At 33.5% G+C, this 14,482-nt stretch overlaps 1 long non-coding RNA gene and 1 pseudogene across 1 annotated transcript; both read right to left on the reverse strand.

Annotated features, from left to right (window-relative positions):
• Positions 1 to 706: 706 nt before the first annotated feature.
• Positions 707 to 1,140, reverse strand: LOC140176916 (uncharacterized). Its single transcript, XR_011868163.1, has 2 exons — positions 1,019 to 1,140; positions 707 to 907 (listed from the first exon to the last, which is right to left on the reverse strand). It is a non-coding gene; the product is annotated as an uncharacterized lncRNA (long non-coding RNA).
• A 263-nt stretch (positions 1,141 to 1,403) lies between these two features.
• LOC112726189 (elongation factor G-2, mitochondrial-like) lies at positions 1,404 to 11,111 on the reverse strand (annotated as a pseudogene).
• Positions 11,112 to 14,482: the final 3,371 nt, after the last annotated feature.

Consider the following 14,482-nt stretch of genomic DNA (forward strand, 5'->3'; position numbering starts at 1 on the left):
TGAACCTTGAATTTATTAGTGAGTTCCCCCTGTTCTTTTTGTTTCAATTTTCTTTTTTTTTTTTTTGTTGCTGCCTGAAAGTTATCGTAGTTTATATTTTTTGAAAAACTAATTTATTATCTTTATTTCCTTATCATTAGTTGTCTAAAAAATTAACATTTTTTGAGTTATTTTTATTTATAAAAGACTTTACAGGTGTTTGGAAGTCTTAGTATGGTAATATTTTAATTTTATTTATAATAATTTATATTTTTTAAATTATGACCGGATCAACGGGTAAACCAGTGACCTACCGGTTGATCCAGTAATCAGGTTACCTGGTCATTTGGTTCTAATACTATTAATATATATTAAAGTGTTTAGTATGGTTGGTATCTAGAATTATTAGATAATTAGACTCATCATGTTTTCTTTATTATATATTATAATTATGAGTAATAATTAATTAGTGTATATAAATTAAAAATTGAGGAGTTCATTAACCTTTTTCACATTATAATCACCGTCTAAAAGTGGTATCAGAGGCAAAGCATAGATTTTGTCACTTTTTTCAAAAGCATTCTGTCAGTTTTTCTAGCTACTAATTAAGATGACTTAAAAACTCTTAACCTAAATTAAAATTTAATAAAAAAAAAATCTGACATCGTATACCATAGATAAAATATCATAAATAAACCAATATCAAAGATAGAATAAAATAAACCAGTATCATAAACCAATACCATAGATAAAAATATATAAATAAACCAATATCATAAATAACCATTTGAAAAGAGAAACAAGGATAGAATAAATAAGAAACCCCACTTGTTAATGTCACCAGCGAAAGCTCCTTGGAATTCTGTTGGTACTTTCAGCTCAACAAGCATAACAGGTTCTAATATAAATGGCTGGAAGCTGTATAGCACTGATACAAAAATCAAAGAATATGGTCATTACTATGAGAACAAAACTATGGACAATATTATCATGATAATATGTGCAATGTTATGAATATGGATGCAGAATTGTAAAGAACCTGTATGAAAGCATAGATAGAAGCCAACTTAAATGCAAGTTCACTAGAATCAACGGCATGAGCAGTACCATCTGTCAAGACAATTCTTAAGATTTTCGACAGGATGTCCAATTAAAGCCCCCTGTATGAAAGCAACATTACGTTACCATAAATGAGTATTGTAACACTATCATGGCTGAATCGCATAATAAAATTGATGTTTCGTAAATATGCTAATGAATGAACTTTGGCTTCCTCAATATTACATTCTTAGTCCCCATAAATTACTTTTGAATGCTCACTTATTCATCATTACATTTTTCGGTGGTCTTTATACATTCATGGGAATAGATAATATATGTTGAACGACAATTAGATTAAAGTAGAAATCACAAATAACCAATGATGAAAATTTCACTCACGAGTTGGCGGCTTCCTTAAAACCTTTTTCAATTGCAGGGATAAAACCTGATGGAATAGCTTGCCCAACAAGGAGGTTTTCAAATTCGAATTTAGTTGGTGATCCTGCCGAAGTGGTTCAATATACCTGCAAACATAGAACATAGTGAATTCACTAAGCATCAAGAAACAAAAGGTGATTAGGGACAAGTTGGAACATCACAAATTCACAATCAGCTGCTATCATAAAGTAGATATACTTTATACGGAAGCCATTAGCCCAGAAACAGAACCAGAACCACAGCAAAGAGAAGAAGGCTTTATCCAATTTGTTTTAAATCTAAGGATTAATACACTTTTATTGAGAAAAGAAAAAGGATATTTATACACATGGAGAAGTCTGGAAGTAAATGAAAATCCTTTCTAAAATTTGATTGCTTATACCAGCAATTTTCTGTTCTAAGAGACATGCATTTAGTTTGGATGACATTGTTTGAAAATCACAATGTATACTTTCTTGATTTATTAATTCACAACACCTTTTATTTAACAAACTTTTTTGACTAACTTTAAATTTTTTTAATAACGCATCAACTTAATTTTATTTCTAACCACACAGAAAAGAATATAAATTGAGACAAATTTGTTTAAAAACTAACATGGACAAAATGCCTCTTTTGTCAAGCGCTTATATTAAAAGGAACTTCTCAAAAAGTAATTTCTGAATAAACAATTTGCTGTAAGATTAATATAAGTTACTTTTTTTTATCTTTTAGAAAGTACTTATTGAGCCTAATACAAAAAATATATAATTTACACACTACAACGGCATATTTATCTTGTAATATTCAGTAAGTTAAAACTTGGGGAAAAATAATTAAAGAATCTTGTAATGATCAAACAGTTCTTCAAACAGTGCCTACTCCCTAATCTTGCCTTGCATGCAAGGTCTATGCATATTTAGACATGCGGTTGTTTGAGAGAAAGTTAATCAAGACTAAGTCACAGTCATTATATTTCTTGCAAGGTTGGTTCACATGATTTCTATGCTCCAACCATAGGGTATTGAAAATTGTAATTGTAATTGCAATTAAACTTTATTTGGAGATGCTAACAGTTTGTCAGTAATTATCTCTCCTAAAGTTGTAATTATTGTAATTGGATAAAGGTAAAACTCAAAAGAATGGTTTAATATCGAACAGGCCCCTTCACACGAATGTCGCTTATTCTTTTTGAGTTTGAAGAATGGACAATGCACAGGTCCATCCTATCTTGGGATGCAGCTTTTATTAAGAATAATTGAGAGACAACAAGGATTGAACCCTCTGTCTAGTCATAGAAGCTCTTACACCATTATTGAAACTCAGTCACTCTAATTAAACTTTAAAAAATAGCTCAAGGGAGAGGGTTGCCCTAGACTTGTAAAGGCTTCTACCACACCTTATCCTTAGGACATGTGGAACTATAATATACCTTCTCATGCTCAAGACTGGACAAAGACTTGCTATTTGGTTGACTAGACATTTTGGGGTGACCCAAAAACAACCATAGAATAGGTTCTGGTACAGTAATATACCATGATATGAACCATCTTTCCCATGAACTTAAATTGTTGGTCAGCGACACGATTTTATATCTAACACTTTCATGAGAAACAAATCCAAATCTTGATTATTGATATTGTAAAGGTGAGATGTAAATTAGTGGGATACAAATAATAATAATAATTAGAGCATATGACGATCATAGTGCAAAGTGCCACTCTCGGGCAATCCCCATGTCTAATCTGATTTTAATAAAAAAAAAATCTTATGTATGGTAACTAATATAAAATTACCGACACATACCCAATTACCCGTCCATATTGACCTTGCCCTCCAGATTGCTTCTTGTGTAAATAATCAAAATCAGCACGTTGTGTAACAGTTTCTCTTTAGTTTACATGGGGCTTTCCAACAGTTGCATCTACCTTAACAAGTAGGAACATAATAATGAAACTCCAGAAGCAGGAAATATAAAACCAGTATCAGCAAGGATTAACAACATTAATGCATGGGAAAGGAATAGGTACCTTATACTCTCTCCGAATACGTTCAACATAAATATCTAAATGTAGTTCTCCCATTCCAGAAATGATAGTCTAACAACAAAGGTAAACTATGTCATTGCAAGTTCAACAAATTTGCCACTTCTATGATCTAGATAAATAGAATAGAACATTACCTGCCCACTCTCTGGGTCTAAACCAACACGGAATGTAGGATCCTCTTTCTAGAAGCGATTCAAAACTTTTGAAAACTACAAGTGATATACCAAGAAAATCAAATACATGATAAGCTGGGACAGAGTGGTCAGTGTGTTACATAAAGAAACTACTTACTTGCCCTCCAGAATCTTTTGAAACTGGCTGTACAGCTAATGACATTACAGGTTCAGGAACATTCATGGAAGTCATTGTGTATTTAACTGATCCATCGGTAAAAGTATCTCCTAATAACCAATGGATGGAAAAAAGTTAGACAAGTAATCATGTATTAAGGCCAATATAAAACTAACTTAGGCAACATATTACTACAAGATTAAGTTCAAAATTGAGTGCAATTCATTCTCTACATCAATAGGCAGAGACTGCTAACAACAAAAGACTCAATTATCAGAAATTCAGAATGTTTAACAGCTGTTGAGAAGGATTGACAGTAATTAAGCCTAAAAAATTGATTAAACTATACAATTAGAGCCTTACAAATTAATTTAAAAGATTTAACTTGAGAGTTTCCTATGGGCATTGGTTAAGAGAGAAAATAGAAAAGTTTTGGTTTGCATTCAGTGCACAGAAAAATTAAAAAAGTTAGCATTTACTTGTTCTTATAGTATTCTTAGTAAGTGCCTTAACACTTGTTAACAAGACCCTTAATTAAATCTTGAATAAATAAAGGTACAATATAGGATTCCAGAAATCAATATTTGCCCTGCATGAGCCTCTTGAATGTCCTGCAATTTGGATAAAATCCTAATTGAATATTAAATATATTTAATTATTGAAATATATTAAACAGTCTTCGTAACAAATCAAGCTGGGAAAGGTACCCCTACCAAGTTACTCTATAGCAAAAACAATAGCCTATAACCTACCCAACAAAAGTTTCTTTTTCTTTTCTTTTCTTTTCTTTTTTGTTTTTTCTTGATAAAAGAAGACTTTTTTTAATATGAAGAGAAAACTAAACAAACTGGGTAGGACAAGGGGATAAGAGTTCCTCTTTACCATAAAAAAGTAATGAGAAAAAAATACCAATAACATGAAAATCCGCCAGTAATACTGTAAATCCAAAACCTAACCTCTATCTCATCAGAATGCATCCTAACTAAGCGAGGAACCTGCATCCATTAAGAAAAACATTTAGCCAAAAATTCATTCTAATTTTGAAATGCAATACATGAAAGTACAGACCTAATGATCTAACTAGTGAAAATATTACATCACTGGTAGCACAGCAACAAAATTTTGGTGCATAGTTTTAAAGAAATTCATGAACCCAGGGTAGATTAAAATTGAATAATTGCTATAATCTTATGTCATGTAATTTATTACTCTTCCCAAGATGAAATCTAAAGGAGATAATAAAAAGCTGAAGATTTCAACAAAACACTACTGCAAAGTTGTGTTTGGAAAAATCTTGAGAGTTACACCTATGATTTATAGCATAGCATTAGCCAAAAAAAATTCCAGGATTCAATTGCACATATGCACATGAATAACACAATCACAAAAAGCCTTAGATTTTACCTTGATCTTCTTGCCGGTGTTTACATTAATAATAAACTCGCCCTTGCGGATCACACCCTCGTAAATTCTTCAACACCCAAAGCCGGGGGGAAGGAAAATTGAGAAAACAATCCAATAATTTTGTGTAATTTACAAAGTTAACACATTCAAAACAAAATATATGCAGACAAACACACGCAGGGAAAGTGATAAAATGGTTAATGGTGAGAATGAAATGAGTAAATCTCGGTTGTGGGAAAACAAAATGCTCAGGACGGGGAGGAGGGGAGCGCAATATGGGCCCGAGGGACTGGTAACTCTGGGTGGCAAGACTGGTGGGGAGGGGTAGTGAAATGATTTTGTTAGAAAAGAGAGTTGGGGAGTATATTGGGAGGTGACAAAATGCTGAGGAGGGCATTCAGATTGTTGGGATTAGAATCAGACTAGGAGAGGGTCAGGTCTCTCAAAAGCCTGCCATTTGTCACACATTGTTTTTTCCTTTCTCAGTAAAGAACACATGACCTGGGGAAGGGTAAAGCCACATTGGATTTTACCCATTTCCTTCAGTTTCTGTACTGTTTGATCTCTTTTCTACCTACAATTGGTACCAGTTGTTACATACAGTCATACGAGATGCGACTTCTTTATGTAATCATGTGAGCTCTAAAGTACGTCAACCATTCATGTACGATGATGCAGCCAAGAATTGCTCTCACTCTCATAACAGCCAACTTCTCTCACTTGATACTGCCTTATATATGTTGAAAAAGAGTTTGAAGTAATATTACCTTAAATATGTCAACTGGCCAAACCGCCCTTCCTCCAACTTAAATGCCAACGCTACAAGTGGCCCATCAAGACTTCCAGTCAACTCAACCTGAAAGTGCATAGATAAATTATTCAATAAAAAAAGAAACAAGAGCACAAATGCAAAATCGGCTTGCAAAATCATTTGCAGGCCTCTCATTGCCACAGCAAGAACTCTCCAGGCCTTTTGGTATCATTTAAAATCCTTGGGTTTTTCCCAATGGATTTGCATCAGTTTCTAATTACCACATTCAAAGTTTTGGATCATACCAAGAAGCAAATACAATTGGTAACTTTTCAGTGTTTTGGCGCATTCGGTTGAAACTTGTAAAGGAAGTCCATGCCTTTTAACAGCTCCTTTTCGACTACTCATTTAATTGAGATACGATTACCTTTTCGGCCTCGCTTTGGTGCTTCGTACATGGTCTGTCTAAGGGTGTTCCTCACTTCCTCTAGCTAACATTCAAAGGGATTGGCATGCTTTAGTACATGGTCCTGTTTGTTGGGTGATACCATTTTGTATCCATGTGAGGATATTCCATCCTCTTGTGTACATTCTTCTCTCTCCTAATAAAATTTCTTTTTCTATCAAAATAATTTAACCTTCCCTTGACTAAGTTGTGATTTATATTTTGAAAAACTTATGCAATAGTTATCATCCCGGTTAAATCTAAGTTATGTTATTTTTCATTTTGTATTTACTTTTTCTGCGTGGAGTCTTACAAATGCTACTATAGATGCAAGAAAATGTCCACATGAGAATTTTTAACTTTTTTAAAGATTATGTTTAACTAGTAATTACATTTTAAAAAATCCATGAAAATTTAATTATTCGAGTAATTAAACAAGTTCTTAATTGATGTTTTTCCCCTTTTTCTAGGTTTTACTCTATTTTCCATATATTTTCTTGTATGATTCTTCAAACCAAATATTCTTCTTTCACTCCCACTCAAATATATATCTAATCTATATATATAAAGAAACTTATAAATCATCATTAAAAAATAGCCTGCAAATTCAGAGGCCAATTGACAATTTATGACAAATAGATCATAATATCAAAGCAAAACAAAGATAAACATCTTACAAATCAGGTACCTTTTCCTCATTCTTTGTTTGGTCAAGGGCATAACTACTAACTTCAATTGGACATGGCAAATAATTAAGTACACCATCCAGAAGTGGCTGTACTCCCTGTATCAGTAACAGAAGACAATGAAAAGCATAAGAGGCAGAAGGTAAAAATAGGGATGCCTGCAAGCATATGCATGTACAAGAGAACCTCTTGGGGGTTTGGGAGTTTGAACTTGAGAGCAAGGATACCAACCCGAGACGAATTGATGATAAAAAGATTCATCAATTACACAAATCCGATCAAAAGGTAACTTAATAAATGATACAAATTACAAAACATTACACGCCACATTAACAGAGCAATCCAGAATATCACAAGCAAGATAGGAGATCGAACACAAATAGGAGACGAGTAGTCAGTAATAGATAGTTATAAACACAGCAGCATTCTAATAAAAATTTATCAGGACAAAATATTTTATTCCTTTATATTTATTGTGTATGGTCATAAATTGACCTGTATTTGATTTCATTTGGGCATATGATGGGATCAAAAATCCCAGACATCTATGATCCAATCAAAACAAACGTAAAGGATCTAGTAGGTTGGGCAACTTAAGCTACCTCTTGCAATATTTGAATATTTTACACTCCTAATATTTTGAGCCATCCTGACAAATATTAAATACCTGCTAACATGATGCATGCCATTTATGATCCCATATGATATGCATACTCAACCATTTAGCAGTTGTGTACTACAGAATGTCGAGGCAACTATGCCAAGAGGATTTAAGTTCTCAAAAAAAGAAAAGGAAAAAAAAAAAACATATCCAAATTAGGTGCATTGTGTACATATGGAAAATAAGGATACAACATATTAATAATGTAAAGAGGAGGAATACAGAAAGCAATGACTATATAGCATAGAATACACATAATAACTAAAGGTAATTCAATGGTTGCCTTATTTTTAAAAACACTACCCATGAACACTGGTACAAACTTCCGTGCTATGGTGGCCCTACGAATTGCTTCCTGCTCAAAGAAAAATGACATCACAATAATAAAACTCAATATTTAATAAAATAATTAAATATTCTAAACTACATATAAAGCTAAAGGAGAATGCAGTACATTGACTTCATGATAATCTATTGGTGAAAAACCATAGGCCGAAGTGAGTGAAAAATGCAAGAACTAAGCATCAACGAAGAACCAAAGAACCATGCTTACAACTTTTATTAGCAGAAACCATACATATTACAATATAAGCAATTTTTTTCACTGATAATCATAAAATAACAAGACCACTTCCCATTGACACACCTATGCCTTTACTATTTCTGATACACATCTAGAATGCTCAAGACTTCTATGTAATCAACAATAAAACATCCCAACAAAATAATTGTCAGAGGTAAACCAAATTCGATGCATATCCTATAAATCAAATAATGAACATACCTAATAGAGAAAGCTAGAAAACTCTCTAACTTGATTAGAAGAGTAGGGACTTAAGAAACTGACTCTACCAGCTAGATTAGGATAAATACAACAGATTCAGAAAATATCTTCTCTCTCTACTCAGTTTCAGTTAATACCAAACTTCAATAGGGATGAGGGAAAGGAAAAAAAAAAACCGAAAAATGAAAAAAGAAAACCCACAGACCTGAAGGTCAGCAGGTGATATGGGCTCATCACCAAGAAAAGCTTCAGCAAGTTGATCATCAACTTCTGACACAGCTTCTATGAGCTCCCGCCTTTTTTCTACTTCCAAGGCTTCCATATCTGCAGGCACCTCTTCAGTGACAACTTTTTCACCGAAATAAGCAACAATAGAGCATGCTAAAAGTAAGCCATAAGGAAAATTAATTTTAGTAATAAACAGCAATAATTTTGAAACAAACCCATTAGAACCCCAAAAATAGTATGCTTTTACTGCACAAGATCAACAAGTCCCTCAAAATCATCCTCCAAGCCTATCGGAACTTGCATTGCAGCATTATGATGCCGAAGTTTAGATCGTGCCTGTAAAAGTATAGTCCTCAAATGAGAAAAAAGTTATACAACTATAATGATGATGTAAGCACTTTTGGCTATATTTTGCTATTGTATATATGATCTCTTATCCTCCTTCTCCTTCTATCCGTATTAATGATATTCTTCTTTTATCAATATAAATACAATAAAAAAGAAAGTATGGTGACAATGATATAATGAATCAAAAGGAAACTAAAAGGATTTCCAGAATGCACAAAGGTAATAACAAATAATACTTACTAAACTACCAAACTAAAATTTGATAGCTTATATATTGCTGCAAAATCTTAATTAATGTGATGCTATATACATATAAAAATTAAGGTGAAGTCATAGAAGATTTTTAGTAAACAGGTTACAGAAGGTTTTATCATGAAAAATCAGCTTTAGAAGAGGTTCAACTTTTTCAAATTCCTTAATTTCTCAAAGATCAGCAACCAAGGGATTGAGGAACCGAATCTGCGAAATTCTCTTCCATAAAATCGTATGAATGGCAATAAAACTATAAAACATATCATCTATACGGTCTTCATTAATCTCCAATGAACCTGATTTAAAACTTTCCATGGATCTGCTCCCATTCGATCAAGCTTGTTAATAAATGCAAGTCTTGGAACCTCGTATCTTCTCATTTGTCAATCTACCGTGATGGACTGACTTTGCACACCACCAACACTACAAAGTACAAGAATAGCACCATCAAGGACACGCAAAGCCATCTCAACTTCAATGGTGAAATCAACGTGACCAGGTGTGTCAATTATGTTAGTCTGCAATGACAAATTTCCCAAAAGAAATACAAATACAATTATATTTTTACCCAAAAATTAGAAAGTATAAATAATTAGCAAGTCAAAGAGATGAAAGAAGGAAGTCATCAGTACTGCAAGTATAATATAGAATTCTTATTCTAATATTCCAATGTTTCAACATTTTTGACTGTCATCGAGACAATTTACTTTTGCTTAGCAGACTAATTTTTTTATTTTCTCAATTCCACTTAAGAATAATTACACATAGAAACCTTTTCAACCTTTTCTCCATTCTCCATCATAACTAATAACTAATCCATAACAATAATTAGTATGTTAGGGATTGCAGTAACAGAAGCACTCAAATCTCACTATACATTAAAAGCTCATTAGCTCTTCAAAATTGATTTAATACTTAAATTCAGTTTGAACTCAGTCAACTCATAACCACATAAAATTCATCCAACTAAATCTCAACTCCAATCATAACTTCAACACTGAAATGAAACTGACTGATTCATCATAGTCACTAGTAGATTGACAGGTACTTCAATACACATTTTCTTTACAGAAAACGTAAAAAAATAATTACTTTTTTAAAAATTAGACTAAAATTGGAGTAAATAACTACTTTTATATTGTTTTATCATTTGAGGAATAGCAAAACAACACAACAATTTGGAGAAGGGGAACAGTTTATCAATAGCAGAGAAAGAGATATTTACCTTATAGTCTTTCCAAGAGCAGTAAGTAGCAGCAGACTGGATAGTGATACCTTTCTCCCTCTCCAAGTCCATGGAATCCATCTTGGCGCCGACGCCGTCTCTGCCCCGAACCTCGTGGATCTCGTGGATACGACCAGTGTAGAAAAGCACTCGCTCCGTCAAAGTTGTCTTGCCGGAGTCGATGTGAGCAGAGATCCCGATGTTGCGTAACCGCTCCATGGACTCCTTCCACCATGGCTCCTTGTCCGCCGCCGCCGCCCTCGCTCGAGCAGCGTTACCCGACGAGAAGTGCCGCAGGTGGAATGCACCGGCAAGGAGGGACGACGCCGGAGACGGAGACGGCGATGGGGATGCCGGGGGCACGGAAGAGGAGAAGAAGGTGTAGAGCAGGCGCGGCGCAGAGGACCTGGCTATCCGTGCCATGATGGTGGTGGAAGAGGTGGCGCAGGGTTTGTCGTTTGTTTTGGGGGGCTTACTACGTGACTGTTAAAGTGCTGACTTTAATATTCTTTAAATTAAATTTTTTGAACAAAAGATTGCATTTTTACTTAAATTAAAACAACAACATTTATATTCAGATATACCAACCGCATTCAGATTTATATCAAAATTTTTTGTATTGGCATTCACATAAGAACTCTTGTATTTTGTCATTTATTTCAGAATTTAAGTAGAAAAGCAGCATTTTATTCAAAAAAAAAAACGATATCGCTTTTGTCCTTTAATTTAGAAGACCTATTAGTTCGACTGGCGACACGTGGCAACGTTATAGTCACGTCAGCAACTTAACAATCACATCTATTTTTATTGTTAGTAGTTAACGACTTTAACTAACTAGATATCTAAAATGTCTCGTTTATGTAAAGTTTGAGGATCTTGATTATAATAAAAAGTTTTCGAAGACTAAATCGTTTTATACGAAATTTTTTGAAACCTATTTGAATATATACTCAATAAAATAAATTTAATAATTACATATTTGTGTACTTTTTTAAAAAAATTAGGCAAATATTCTTATGAAAATACAAAATATTATATATAAAAAAATAAGGTATTAAATTAATTATTATGTATTTATATTATATATTTGTATATAGATATATATAGTATTTAACTTATTTTTAATATATTATTATATTTTTATATATTTTTTATATGAATAGTTAATTTTTTAAATACACAAAGCATAATTAGTTAAAATAATATCTATTTTTCTTTTGTATTTTTATTTTTGAAAATAATTTTTATTTTTAACTTTTTATATTTTAAAAATATAATTTGTTTGTGAAAATAATAAAAACATGTTGGATTAGTCTATTATTAAAATATGTTTTTAATATTGATTTTAGAATATAAAATTATGCTTTATTGAATTTATAATTTTATTTATTTTTTATAAAGTTAACAATTAATTTTTATAAATTTCAAAAATAAAATAAATTACTATCATAAAGTAATTAACTTAATTCATAATAAAAATAGATAATTTAACCAAATAAATAATAGGGTTAAGTACAATTTTGGTTCTTAATGTATAGGCCAAAATTTTTTTTTGTCTCTAATATTTTTTTGCATACAAAATCGTCTCTAAGGTTCAAGTTGATTTTAAATCGTCCTTCGGGCTAAAAAATACTTTTTAAAGACGATTTTGCTCTTTATGGTTTCTTTTCCTTCATGTCATTCTCGTGAAATCATTTCGTCTTCCTCAAATAACTCACAATATTTGAGAACACACTTGGTTTTTGAAACATTTGCGTGAAACCCTACAAAAGTGTTCCTGCGAGGATGATCTACGCTAATGGTTGAAGACATTTTGTTGTTAGGAGTTTGACCGAGGGTGTGGCGTGATGTCGCATTCGTCACTCATCTTCATCGCTGCAGATAGCCGTTATTGAGGTAAGCTTGCTTTCCATGCAATGTCACTTCACCTCAAATATTCTTACATTTGGGTGGTTTAAACTTTACAACAATGTTGCTGCATCTAAATTGTTTGGGGTTTAATGTAGACTGCATTGACGATGGATAAAGCTGGGTTTGTGATGATCTATTTCTTTTCTTTCTTGTTTGTTTTAGTAATGTATTATGTTGAATAATAATAGGGTTGTTTGAGTAGAAGACGGTGTACTTTACATGAGGGTGCATCATGGGGTGCATTCGGATATGAGAACGGGGTATTTAAGTATTTGAAGGGGCAAACTACAATTATCGAAAAAATTGATGGCGATCGGTGCTTTGTGTTGAGGCCTGTGAAGAGTTAAGACGGTTTGGATACTTGGAGTCCAACATTGCAGCATTATGGTATAAAGATCCAACTACGAAAGATTCTGAAAATAACTTGAAGATGTTAAAAGGTGACTCAGATGTAATTGAGATTTGCAAAATAGCTGACATGTGGGGTTTGGTGATTTGTTTGTGGTCTATGATGTTGGGGATGCGGATGGTTTCCGAAAATTGGTTATATTGACGTATGGGGAGTTATTGGGGCGTTGAAAGTGAGAAACTTAATGGTGCTGTTCTTGAAATAGTTGGTATTTGAAGGAGAGCAAGAAAGGAATGTGATAGTAAAGGATGATGACCCTGTGACTGAAGCAGTTGATGATGAGGTCGAAATAGAATTTTAGAATGCGGAAAGTGGGGAACATAACGAGGGTGTTTCAGGAGAGTTAGGAGGTGGAGGACAGATTGGAAGAGGGCTGTTTGTCACAAAGAGTGCCTCTTTTGGCTTTATGCACACAGGGTTGGCGGGGAGGAGTCAACATGGCAATTAAGAAGCTTAAATTTGCAACATACTTGCATGCAAACACACAGGATTGGCATAATGAACTCCAAATGGCTAGACAACCAGTTTAAGAAGAAGGTGGAGTCTAATCCAAGAATCAAAATAAAGGAGTTGGTGGCAAAGGCATACAAAAAGTGGAATCTGACTGTGACTAAATCAATGGCAGTAAAAACCAAGCAAAAGGCATTGAGCCAGATTCAGGGCATTTAGAGAGCAGTATAAGAGGATTAACGATTATTGTTTGAACTTCTAAGAGCAAATCCAGGATCATCCGTTTACCTGAAAATGATTCGGTCCCTGGATTTTGCTCAGGAGATCCAGAACCCAATCTTGATGAATTATTGTGTATTCCAGAGACTGTATGTATCCTTTGATGCATCCAAGAAAATCTTCCAACACTGTAGACCGTTTGTTAGTTTGGACGGATGCTTCTTAAAGACTCCTCAGGGTGGACAACTGTTGACTGCAATTGGAAGATACCCGAACGATCAGATGCTTCAAATTGCTTATGTAGTGGTTGAAGCTGAGACATATGACTCCTTGATTTGGTTTCTGCGCCATCTTGTTGAGGATTTGGAGTTGGAGAAAATTGGAAAATGCACCTTCATGTCTGATCAGCAGAAGGTAATGATACAGTTTACATTATTGTTATGCTTTAACAAATAATGATTGTTTCAAATTAGATACAATGATTTCTGGACTAACAAAATGCATGCTCACCTTCATTTCATAAGGTTTGTTACCAGCATTTGAAGAGGTCATACCAGGGGTGACAACAGACTCTGCATGAGGCATCTCTATAGCAATTTCAGAAAGAAATTTCCTAGTTTAGAGATGAAGAACAGAATGTGGCAGTGTGCAAAGGCAACTCATTGGAGGGATTGGGAGAAGGAAATGAAATCTCTAGACTTGTAATGATGGGGAATTTTGACATTTAAACGGCATTGCACACAGGTTTTGGTCGCCTTCTAGATTTACATTTCATTCAAAATGTGACACCCTTGTTAATAACATGAGTGAAAATTTTAATGCTGTCATAGTAGAGGCAAGAGAAAAACCTATTGTAACCATGTTAGATGACATTATGGTGTATCTCATGACTAGATAGGCTGCTAATAGAGATAGGATTCAACTTTACTAGGA

Source organism: Arachis hypogaea, chromosome 12 (assembly GCF_003086295.3).
Source record: "Arachis hypogaea cultivar Tifrunner chromosome 12, arahy.Tifrunner.gnm2.J5K5, whole genome shotgun sequence".
In the NCBI taxonomy this organism is placed as follows: Eukaryota; Viridiplantae; Streptophyta; class Magnoliopsida; order Fabales; family Fabaceae; genus Arachis; species Arachis hypogaea.